Genomic DNA, 12,614 nt, shown 5'->3' on the forward strand with positions numbered 1-12,614 from the left:
AATGTTATCATCTAGCTGGGCAAAAGACCAAGTCACTTCTCAGTTGACCTGAACTCTGGTGACTTACATAAATAAATCAGAAGAGCTGGAAGGGACCTTGGAGGTCTTCTAGTCCAACCCCCTAATCAAGCAGGAGATCCTATACTATTTCTGACAACTGACTTCTCAGTCTCTTCTTAAAAACCTTCAGTGATGGAGTGCCCACAATTTCTGAAGGGTGAGGGGTGACATGATAGCAGTGTTCCAATATCTCAGGGGCTACCACAAAGAAGAGGGAGTCAAGCTATTCTCCAAAGCACCTGAAAGCAGGACAAGAAGCAATGGATGGAAACTAATCAAGGAGAGAAGCAACCTAGAACTAAGGAGAAACTTCCTGACAGTTAGAACAATTAACCAGTGGAACAACCTGCCTCCAGAGGTGGTGAATGCTCCAACACTGGAGGTTTTTAAGAAGAGACTGGACAGCCATTTGCCTGAAATGGTATAGGGTTTCCTGCCTGAGCAGGGGGTTGGACTAGATGACCTCCAAGGTCCCTTCCAACTTTATATTATTATTATTGTTGTTGTTGTTGTTGTTGTTGTTGTTGTTATTATTATTATTATTATTATTATTATTATTATTATTATTATTATTATTATTATTATTATTATTATTGGTTAATTGTCCTCAGTGTTAGGAAGCTTCTCCTTAATTCCAGGTTGATTAGTTTCATGGATATATTTTTGCACAAAGCAGGAACATTTTGCTATTTTTTTCACAATGTACCTCTCCTCCCACACGCACACCTCAGCTTTTCACTTTGGATATTGGGTTAGCTGGTGATCTTTCATCGAAGCACAAACCAGATCCTACCCTGATTAACTTTTGAGATTAGCCAAAATCAGCAAGATATTGTCACTTATCCTGGGCACATTCAGTTTATGCAAATAGAACAGAGAATGACTGCTTCATTATATATGTTCTACGTATGATGTATTTCTATTTTTTATATATTGCACATAATTCACATTACACACTGAAATATAGATGTCCTCTATAGATACATCTTTGAGTCATACTTTCTGATATACAAAGTCCCTCTGCACAGACAAAATTGTGCAGCTTCCATTATTACTCTATTTATAATATGCAGCATATTTAGAATTTACAGTGCACAGAAATTTTCTCAGAAATGGATAAAATGAGATTTAAGAACTGTACCACCTGCTTATCTGAACAACAAATGGTATTAAATTGCTTGATTTTTTTCCCCCTCTTCTTAGTCCTAGTCCATTTTCTTTGATATGATAATAGGGGCAGTCTGTTGGTTTTACATCTTTCCAGGTGATAACTACAGCAATTCATAGAACAGGTAGGAGATGAATAGCTTTACAGGTTGGCTATTGAGTTTGGAGTATCTAATGAAAGAGATTTCCTGTGAGCTAAAGTAGAAAAAAAATAGGCTTAAAGAAAATTCAAGCAATCTTAGCATCACTGGAAATGTATAAAGAGTAAATTAAGGTGGCTTACCTTAGGTATTCATTTTTTACTCCTGGATATGATAAGAACATAGGGTCATACTGTGAAAATCTTACCTCATAGTGTAAGAGGTTTAGATAGGACCATTTGCAAATGATTGTACTTTTCTGAAAAGATGCAAACATCTTTTACTTGGATGAAAGCAGACCTTTTCAGTTCTTGCCCCCCTCTTTTCTTGAACTGAGAAAACAAGCATATTTGGATGTTATTAACATTTTTTTCCACAATGTAAAAATCTCAGTGTTCTTGATTTTGCTAACATACACCTGGTTTCATCCCTTTGTTCTCTGTTTCAAATCTCTTTAAATTGTTGTTTCCAACTGGGCTATCATTTAAGCAAATATGGTTTAATACACAGTTTTGAGAAATATAGTTCTGTTTGGTAGAAGGTTCTTCCCTTTCCATGTTTCCTTTTATTTATTTTTTCCTTGTAACCAACTCTGCTTGCTGCCATTTTTAAGATATGCATAGATGCTAAAGATCTTTCTGGAGGCATAATAACAAGGAAGGAGGATGGTACTGATTCCATATTGTGCTTTAATTCAGGTCACAGTTAACAAATGTTATGGGTATTGTGTACTGGGTTCTTGCTGGAAAGCAGGAGACAAGGCGAGAAAGTTCAGGCAGAAACATGCTTTATTGAAATGCAGGAACTGCACTGAGAACCAGGGCTGCAACGCAGCTATTTATACTCTGGCCACTAGGCAGCGGCCAATAGGTTTAAAGCAACCAATTGCCGCCCTAGAGCCAACCAATGGTGGACCTGGAGACTGACTGTCTGAGGAGCTGGCGACCATTACCAGCTTCCTGCTTAAGCAACCTCACAGCATTCAAACCCCACGTAGTACAGCTCAAGTTAACTAGGCCCAATACATTACACCCCTCCCCCCTAGAATGTACACACATTTTAATAAAACAATAGTAAAAAATAAAATACAGCAGTTTATAGATTTTGCAATAATATAAAACAGTAATAGGAATAAGTACAGCAATGTACAAATGTTTTCAGTAGTACAGATACTTTTCCTGAACAGGAAACAAGTACAGTACTTACACAGCACTTACAATAGTACAATTATTTAAGGACAAAATCCTGCAAATAAGCTGGAGGCTTACATGACCTTGTAGATCGCCTTGGGGACTCAGGCAACTCCTGGTCTACCAGCTTGCCCGCCGGGCTGGGTAGACCAGGACTCTTGAGTCCACGAGAGTCAGACTGACTCGAATCCCTCTGGCTGGCCATTCCAGGTCATCCCAAGCCAAAGTCCATTGTTGGAGCAGAGTTAGCACAGCGGCTGTCTTGGTCAGGTTGACTTTCCCTGTCAGGGGACCCATGTTGCACTCCCAGGCTTTGCCCATCTATGACCACCTCCCCGTTGTTCTGACTGTTAGAGTCTTCAGGGCATGTGAATTGCCCCTCTTGGCTGCCGGCTTCTGGCTCTAGGAGTGGACCTGTGGCAAGGTCTTCGCTTTGTGGCCGTTCTGGGAACTGCTTCCGCAGCTGATCAATATAGCGTTGAACAACTTGCCCACCCTCCAGAGTCACCTCATATGAGAGAGGGCCTGAGAGTTTAGCGATTTTTCCCGGCACCCACAAGTTTCCATGCCCATAGTTCTGGGCCCACACCCTATCACCCACTTGCAACCCCTCGGAGGCCTTGGGCGAGAGGTGTCTGCTGTTACCCGGTCTGGGTGCAGCCTGTCCAGTTTAGTGATAAGTCTTCTTCCTCAGTGAAGTTCTGCTGGGCTCTTGCCTGTTGCTGTGCAACGTGTAGTTTGCTGGCAAAGCAAAAAATCATACAGCCTGTGATGCCAATTCCCAGTCACTATGCACTTGAGTGACTCCTTTGTAGTGCGAACCATCCTTTTGGCCTGCCCATTTCTCGAGGGGTGAAATGAAGCCGATGTAGCATGCCTTATGAGGTTAGTCCTCAAGAAGGCTTGAAACTCTGCCGCTTTGAACTGGGCCCCATTTTTGCAACACACAGGCAGCCTGTGTGTTGCAAAAAGCTTCCTAAACACCTGGATGGTCCTAGCAGTAGTCATACTTGCAACTGGAATAGCTTCCAGCCATTTAGAGTGGCTGTCGACCACTATGAAAAATAGCTGTCCCTGAAAGGGCTCAGCAAAATTGATGTGAATCCTCGACCAAGGAATGTGTGTCTCCTCCCACCTGTGGACAGGAGCATGTGGCATCCAAATGCTGCCTTCATCCGGACAATGCCTGGATGTCCCTCATGTAGAGATTGCAGTACCCTGTCTCTTAGTGAATTGGGGACAATGACCCTGCTCTCCTATAAAATACAACCCTTGTGAGCTGAAAGCTCATGTCTACGTGTAAAGTAGCTCTGGAACTTGGGTCCAGGACTGTTTTCTATACATCCTGTGTGAATCCTGAATAGCACCCTGCTTAAAACCTTGTCTGCAGCCATTTCTGCAGCCACATCCCCAGCATGGAGGGGAAACTCAGGCAAATCCTGAATGGACAAAATGCGAGCTGCTGGAGCTGGATCTGGCTCAATCTGTGGCAATGGCAACCAGCTGAGGCCATCTGCATGGCCCATGTCTTTGCCGGGTTTGTAAACCAGCCTAAAGCTGTTGGATGACAAGAGGATGGACCATCTTAACATCCTAGGGGACAGGATTTGGGGTATCTGCCTATCTGTAGTAAATAACCCCAATAGTGGCTTATGGTCTGTGAAGACTGTGAATTCCCTACCATACAACTAATCATGGAATTTCTTCACCCCAGCCTCAATGTGCAAGGCCTCTTTCTCAATTTGCATGTATTTGCACTCAGCAGAGGACAAGGTCCTAGAGTAGTAGGCAATTGGGACTTGAGTCCCATCACTCTCCAAATGACTTAAAACAGCCCCTACCCCATAAGGGGATGCGTCACACATAAGGCATACAGGCAATGACTCTTTAAAGTGAGTGAGCACTGAATTGGAGGACAGTAGTGACTTTACTGCCTTAAAGCTGCTTTTGTAGACCCTGGTCCACTTCCATGAGGTGTTTTTATCTAAGAGCTGGTATAATGGCTCTGCCACTGCAGGCTTGTTAGGAAGGCATGCATGGTAAAAAATGAGGAGGCCCAGGAATGCCTGGAGCTCTCCCTTTGACCTGGGGCTAGGTGCCAGCTGAATGGCCTTCGGCTTGGACTCAGCAGGGTGGATGCCATCGGCATTAATACGGAAACCCAGGAACTCAGTAGAGGGGACCCCTATGCTACACTTTTTCTTTTTAAGTTTGAGGCCTGCTTTGCAGAACCGTTGAAAGACGACCTTGAGCCTCCTTTCAAGCACCTCAGTGGACTCACTGGTGATGAGTACATCATTGAAGTAAGGGCAGACCCCTGGAATGCCCTTGAGCATATGTTCCATAATACCTTGAAAAATGCCAGGGGCTACACTAACCCCAAACTGGAGGTGCTTTACTTTAAAAGCCCCCCTGTGTATTACAATAATCTGTGCAGCGGCTATGGCCTCATCCACAGGTAGCTGTTGATAAGTCTGTGCCAAATCTAACTTTGCAAAAACCGTACCCCCTTGCAAATGCCAAGATGTGGCTCACGACTGGCACCATGTACGTGTGCTGCTTAAGTACCCAATTTATGGTGCACTTATAGTCAGCGCAAATCCTGACCTCCCTGTTTGCTTTAAGTGGCATGACAGTTGGGGGTTTCCCATTCACCCCCATCTACGGGCTGTAGTACCCCCTGTTCAACTAGCTTGTCCAACTCAGCATCTATCTTGTGTTTAAGTGAAAATGGCACTCTGTGGGGTTTGATCCTGATAGGCATTACAGCAGGATCAAGTTTAAAGGCTATCGGAGGGCCCATGTACATTCCAAGGCTAGTGTCAGAAACATCTGTGAACTCCGTGCATACTGATGCTAAGTTCACCGTTTTTATCTGCTTGATTCTGGTGACCTGGATGCCCAAGTAATGTTTTTCTAACAACCCAAATATTGTAAACTTATTCCATAAAGGGAAAAACAAGTATATTGAGTCATTCTTGATTAGTAGTTAGTTCCTGATGGTTCCTGACAGAACAATTAATCAGTGGAACAGCTTTCCTTCAGAAGTTGTGGGTGCTCTGTCACTGGAGATGTTTAAGAAGAGATTGGACAGCCATTTGTCTGAAATGGTATAAGGTCTCCTGCTTGGGCAGGGGTTGGACTAGAAGATCTCCAAGCTCCTGTCCAGCTCTGTTATTCCATTCCATTCTGTTTTGTTCTGTTAAAATTACCTTTTCCAAAGTGAAGATCATACCTTTCTAAAATCCAATCCTTAATATCCAGAATGTTATTACTTTTACAATTTCTCAAAATAATTTTCTTAGCATCACTCCTACCACGATACAACTATGACTCCTAGACAGCTTCAGCAAACCTGGACAGTCCTGAAGCACACACTGAGATAATTTAGCCCGGAGCCTCCTTCCAGATCAGTCTCCTTCTCTGCTTCACTTGATATTTTGGCAAGTTTGGGAAAAAGCAACCAGCACATCATCCAAAATTTTGGCCAGCACCTCAGAGGAGGTGAGTAGCATTCCTCTGTAGCCAGAGCTTTTGAAGTGAATTACAGACTCCAAAGGTTTCCAGGCAGGACAATGATCTTGGTGGCACCACTTGGATGAAAATAAATGGAAGAAAGGACTTCTGGGTGGCTCTTCAGCGGCGCGGACGGTCGGAATTGACTGCCAGCCCTTCGATCCTGTTGAAGCGGCAGAATAGCCGATGATCAGCTGTTCTGCCGCTCAAAAACCCCTCTCCTCGGGCAAAGAGGGGAGGGGGGAGCTTCCAGGTTGGGGTAGAGCTCCCCTAGCACCCCAGAACATTTGTTCTGGGGCATGAAGGGTGAGAGCCCCCCCGAAGCCTGGGAATGCTCCGGAATGAAGGACTCTTCTGCTTAAGCAGAACAAGATGCTGAATCCACTTCTGCCGGATCTGATTGTCATCTTGAGTTACGGTAGCAGCAGAGCTGATGCAGGAGCAGTGTAAATAGCAAGTACAAAGCTTTAACTCTGAAACTCAACTCTCTTCCTACTCCAACAATTGTTTTAAAGAAGGGGAAGATGGCGCCTGACTGACTTTTTTTCTAACAAGAAGTGAAAGTGTTTTTCTTCAAAGTAAAGTGACTGCTTGAACTGAGTGGGAATATGTAAAATGGACTTTCAAACCTTAAAAGAGCTTGCTATAATTTAGAGGTGCTAAAAAGTTATTTTCAAGATCTGGTTATTTCACAGTTTAACTACAAAGTAATAAATGGACTAGAAAGTGAAAGTGTGTATTGAAAGTCATTAGTTGCAAAAATGGCTCCCAAACTGCATAGACCTGTTTTTAAAAGTGTGGAGGCATTGCTTGTTCAGCAGTCTGGAACGCAGTCTTTGAAGTTACTCCCCGAAGCTGCTGCATCTGTATTGACTTTAAAAGATTTACAGTATGCTTTAAACAATGCCTTAAAAATCCAGTCTGAAAAAATATTTGAGAAGGTGGCAGAATTCATTGAAAAGGAAAGCAAGAAAATAAGGGAGGATACTTTGATGGCACTTCAAGTGTTTTCAGGCTGTATTGAGAACCTGGATGAACGTGTGCAAGAAGTGAAACAAAGTAAACTGATGCTGGAGGCTAAAATAGGTGAAGTGGAGAATAAAATGGAAAAACTTGAAGATGAAATGATGATGATGCAATATAGAGATATGGAATTTGCCTTCAGGATCAGAGGTTTGAAAGAGAACCCGCAGGAGACTCTGGAAGAGACGTTGGTGGATGCCTTGGCGCCTATTAAATCTTCAACCTGAAGATTTTTTTTGGAAGATAGATAAAGTATTTCGTGTTAATTCTTGGATTGCTAAACAAAGGAAACTGCCAAGGGATGTGGTTGTGTATTTTACAAAGAGAAAGATTAGAAATGAGATCATTCAAATCTCTTATAATAAAAGACTCAAAGTGGCCAATCAGGAGGTTTTGATTCTCAAAGAGATTCCTCCAAGAATTTTGAGAAAAAGGACAGATTTTTTTCTTTCTGGCAGATGAATTAAAGAAACAACAGCTTTGGTTTAGGTGGGAGATACCAGTGGGGATTGTGGTGAATTCTTTTGGAAAAAGATATTGTCTTAATACAGTAGGGAAGGCACGTGATTTTTATTCTAATGTATTGAAAGCAGGCTTACCGTCATCCTCAGAAGTTAAAAAAGGAAAGGAAGAAGAAGGGTGACAGTTACAAGAAATAGTATTGGAAACTGTGCAATCCTTGGCTTTATTTAAAGATCTTAAGATTCAAAGAATGACACGGGCTGCATCTAGATTCAAGGAATAACAATAATAATAACAGTAGAGATTAAAGTCAAGTGTATTTAAGGAGGACATTGATTGAAACAAGATTTAGTAATGGAACTTGTTAAAGATAGTAGGATAATCAAGAACTAATAATGGTGGACATTTGGGGATGGTATTTACAGTAGATCTTAAAAATTAGTATGTATGTATTTAAATTGTTAATCTAAATGTTGGAGATGTGGTTGTGATGATGCAATGTATTATTATGTATGGCTGAATTGTACAAGATTACAGTTTTAAAAGTTAAAGTAATTTAGTGGAATATGTAAGATTTTTAAGAAAAAGATAAGGTTTTTCTTTTCTCTCTTTTTTTCTATGTATAACTATTTTTGTAGGGTACTATTATAGATTGTATTGTTATAGAAACTAAATTTAATAACTATAGTAGAATTTTTGGTATTGTTATATTGGAAGAAGGCTGATTTGTTTATTATAGAAGAATGGATTTTGGAAGTTTTCAATTAGGTAGAAATGGTAGAATTTGGAATATGTGAAGAATATTTGTAATGGAGATATATTGTGATGTTTAAGGAGAGTTAAAGCACAACTGGATTTAAAGTGTAATTATAGTTAGTTAGTATATTTTAGATTAAGATTGTGAAAATAATACCCTGTATTCAGCTTTGGGAAGTCAGGGGGGGTGCATGTGGGGGTGGTAGGGGTATTGGGTGGGTTAGGGTATGGGTTAGGGGTAGGGGGGATGGGGTTTATGTCTAAAAATGTACTTTAAAACTTTTTAATAAAAAAGAAAAGAAATGGAAGAAAGATTAAGAAGATGCATAGACAATATTTCTTATGTAAATCTCCAACTTTTTATGAAGACAAGAATAGTGATTTTAAGATTTTATCAAGATTTTAATAATGATTATGTTTATCAATCAAAATTTTGATCCATTGTGCATCTTACACATTGTATTCATTTTTTATACGTGACTTTGAGTATGTTTACAGTCAATGTTCGGAACACTATCTGTTTGCTTTCAAGAACCATGCACACAAATCTACTGTGAAGTCAGCTCAAATGAATAGGATTCATGCAATGTATGAAATGTGATCTTATTCAGCTGTCATTTGTTGTAGAGAATTTTGTATTTTAGAAGACTTCTCAGTAGATTATACCTCTTTTATTTTCCAAACACACAGACTGAAGAAGTTTGTGAAAGTACTGGATATTTACAATAAACTCATGAAATTTTACAACTCCTTTAGACTAGGTGGATGAATTTGTTCTGTAGTTTTAACCTTACAGAAACCTTGTATTTCTTTTGACCAGATTTAAGCTGAAGCCGAAACTGAAGCAAACCCTTAAATAATTAGACAACTTGCAATGTGTGTTTTCATTTAGATTACCAGGGAGGGAGAAAAGATTTTGCTTTCTGTTTTAAAGAAGCAGTGGAAGTTCAATATATCTTAAACTCTTATGGATTTGCAAATTATACGTAGGAGGTTGCTTTATACTGAGCCATTCACTCTCCTTTAGCATTGGAATTTTGGCAAAGGCTATCCAGGATTTCAAAAGGTTGATTTCAATCTATGTCCAGCCATTTCAAGAATTGGACCAGGGATTTTCCTGCATGCAAAACATATGTTTTATCACATAGCCGTGGACATTTCCAAGGTGGTAATAATGAGCTTTGCCACACGTTGGTGATTCTATCTCCTGGTAAACATTCTGTTGACTTCAGATTGATTCACACTGCTCACCTCTTGTGACCATACCTCTTTGCAGCTCAGTCATTGCTCAAATCGCATCCAGTACTGTGCACTGTGAGCTGATATTTTTGAAGATCACAAAAAAAGAGAAGGAAGCTGATATTATATGTAAGCAAAGTGAAATTTAAACCAGGATGAAGAAGAGGCAAAAAATCTCTTGAAAGATAAAACAAATGCAGCAATGAATTTCCTAGTATGCACATTTTAGACAGAAATGAAAGAAATGGAGTGGGGGTGGGGGTGGGGAAATAGAAGAAAAGCTGATTTGCCAAGTTTTAGAAAGTTTGCAATGGATAAGCTCTGGTTTGAACTCATGCCATAGAAATTTAGCAACAGAGGCATGGAAGAATATTTATGTAACAGGACTCATTAGTGTAATCCAGTTATAATGACGATTTATTTCTGAAATTGCCAGATTACTCTGTTACAATTTATCTTAAAAGTATTTAAAGAGGAGAAGCAGCTGATTTATACATATAATTAGAAAATATTCAATAGAACTTTCATTTTCCATTCCAATTGGAATAAAGTGCTGGAGAAATTAAAGATCCTAACTGCATAAACTGTCATGAAAAATGTAACATCAAAGACAGACATGCCTATTCCCTTATCTTAAAATTTATTTCACATGAACGTAGTAATTGATTTGCAGTATCTTCATGTAAGAGTGTGATAAGTCTGCATATGGTTCAAATAGGGCTAGATGTCTCTAGATATAAGTGTTGTGAATGGAATTAACAGGGCAATTTAAGAAGACCGACATTTATTATAAATAAATAATATAAATAATATTAATTAGTTTTTCTAAAAATCAATTTCAACCACATATTGACCACGTATTGCAGAACTATCATTGACACTTCACTACAATCTGATGATCATTAACTGTATTGAATTGACACATTATTTTAAAATTCTTAAAAACTAAATAAAATAAAAAGAGAGAAATTTCAGCTCTCAACTGAGTGCTACACTGCAGACTGTTATTGATCTAGCAGCATTCTGTTTAGACAGATAGAAGGAAGATGGAAAAACATACCAAAAGAGGAAGAGAAAATCGACTGAAAAATAGGGACTGGGAAAGATAAGATGGTTGTAGAAGAGAGAAAATTGAGGTAGAAAATCACCCACCCTTTAGCTTTTAAAAAATAGCTTGTCAAGCCCCTCGGGCTCGACATGCTCGCCGGGAGGGAGTTCCGGTCGCCGCCTGCAGCCCGCAGCCACAGCCGAAGCCGCGCCTGACAGCTGCTTGGCTCGTAACAGCTGATCCGCGGCCGAGGAAAGCTCCGGCCGCAACAGTCCGATCAGCTGCTTGGCGGCTACCAGGAACCTCGGCCGACATCGCCGGAGCCGCCCCTGCTCTCACAGCTGATCGGTGGCCGGCTCAAACAGCTGCTCCGCGGCCGAGGGAAGCTCCGGCTGCAACAGTCCGATCAGCTGCTTGGCGGCTACCAGGAACCTCGGCCGACATCGCCGGAGCCGCCCCTGCTCTCACAGCTGATCGGCGGCCGGCTCAAACAGCTGCTCGGCGGCTAGCGAGGACCCCGGCCGTCAACACCCGGGCCGCGCCTGCTCACATGGCTGATCGGCGGGTCGCTCGACCGGCTAATCGGAGGCTAACGAGGACCCCGGGCGTCAACACCAAGGCTGCGCCTGCTCGCATGGCTGATCGGCGGCCGGCAGCGGGCCTTGCTACGCATGGGGAAGTCACGCCAGCCGTAACAGCTGTGCGGCGGCTTGAAACGGGTGTGGACCAAGACACCGGGTTGGTGGAGGGGAGCACGTTAGGGATTCCAGGGGGTGAGGGGGGGAGATATTGTACTTACACCTTCTTACGCGCTGTATGGACTTTGGCGCCAGAGGCGGAAGTGGGGCGTGGGGCGACAGGATGAAGGGGTGGAGTTTTACGCAGCTGCTGGTTTGCGTAAAGGAAGGTGGGGCTGACGGGTGGAGCTGTACGGGCATGGGGATAGACCAGAGGAGGACCCCATGGTAAGTGCCTCGGTTAGCCCATTTGCAGTCCCGGTTACGTTAACAAACCCCGCCACGGGGGAGGTGGTGGAGGTTAAGGCTTTAATCGATTCGGGCAGCACGAGGTGTCTCATTAGCCGGAAAGTGGTGGCTAAACTGGGTATTAGGGTGGTACGGCTAAGGAATCCAATACGCTTCCAGCAGGTGGATGGGTCTCTTCTGGGGGGGGTGCCTATCACCCATGTCACAGAACTCGTGCGGCTGGATATGGGGGAGCACTGGGAACGGTTACGATTTATTGTGGTGCCCTCTATGGCGGAGGAGGTGATTCTGGGGCTAACGTGGCTGGACAGGTGGGGCCCGACCATCTGGTGGGAGGGGGGTTGTCGACACCTCCGCTTAGGGATTGGGCCACAGCCCCCTGAACATGAGCGACCAGGGCTGTCTGGCCCGCTAGGGAAGCCGGAGGAGAGTTGCAGGGCTGGGGCAGAAGTACACGTACCGCCAGAGTACGCCGAATACCTCGAGGTGTTCAGTGAGCAAGAATGCGATCTCCTACCTCCCCATCGACCGACGGACTGCACGATCGAGCTGGAGCCGGGGGTCAAACTTCCTAAGCCCCGGATGTATGCCATGACCCCACGGGAGATGACAGAACTCCGGAATTACATCGACAAAAATCTTGCACGGGGGTTCATACAACCGGCTCGCTCACGGATGGCAGCACCAGTTCTTTTTAGGGAGAAGAAAGACGGGGGCCTGCGTCTTTGTGTGGACTACCGGGGGGTCAACGCAGTGTGTGTTGAACATTTGTATCCACTGCCCTTAATGAAAGACATGCTGTCCCACCTGGCTAAGGGGAGGGTGTTTACCCGTTTGGACTTACGTGAAGCCTATTATCGGGTACGCATCAAGAGAGGAGACGAGTGGAAAACAGCGTTTAACTGCCCATTGGGCAGCTACCAGTTTCGTGTAATGCCATTCGGACTCCAGGGGACCCCCGCCGTGTTCATGCAACTAATAAATCAAGTTTTGCATGAGCATTTGTACAGGGGGGTGCTTGTGTATC

This window comes from Vipera berus (genome assembly GCF_964194415.1).
Source record: "Vipera berus genome assembly, chromosome: 2".
Lineage (NCBI taxonomy): Eukaryota > Metazoa > Chordata > Lepidosauria > Squamata > Viperidae > Vipera > Vipera berus.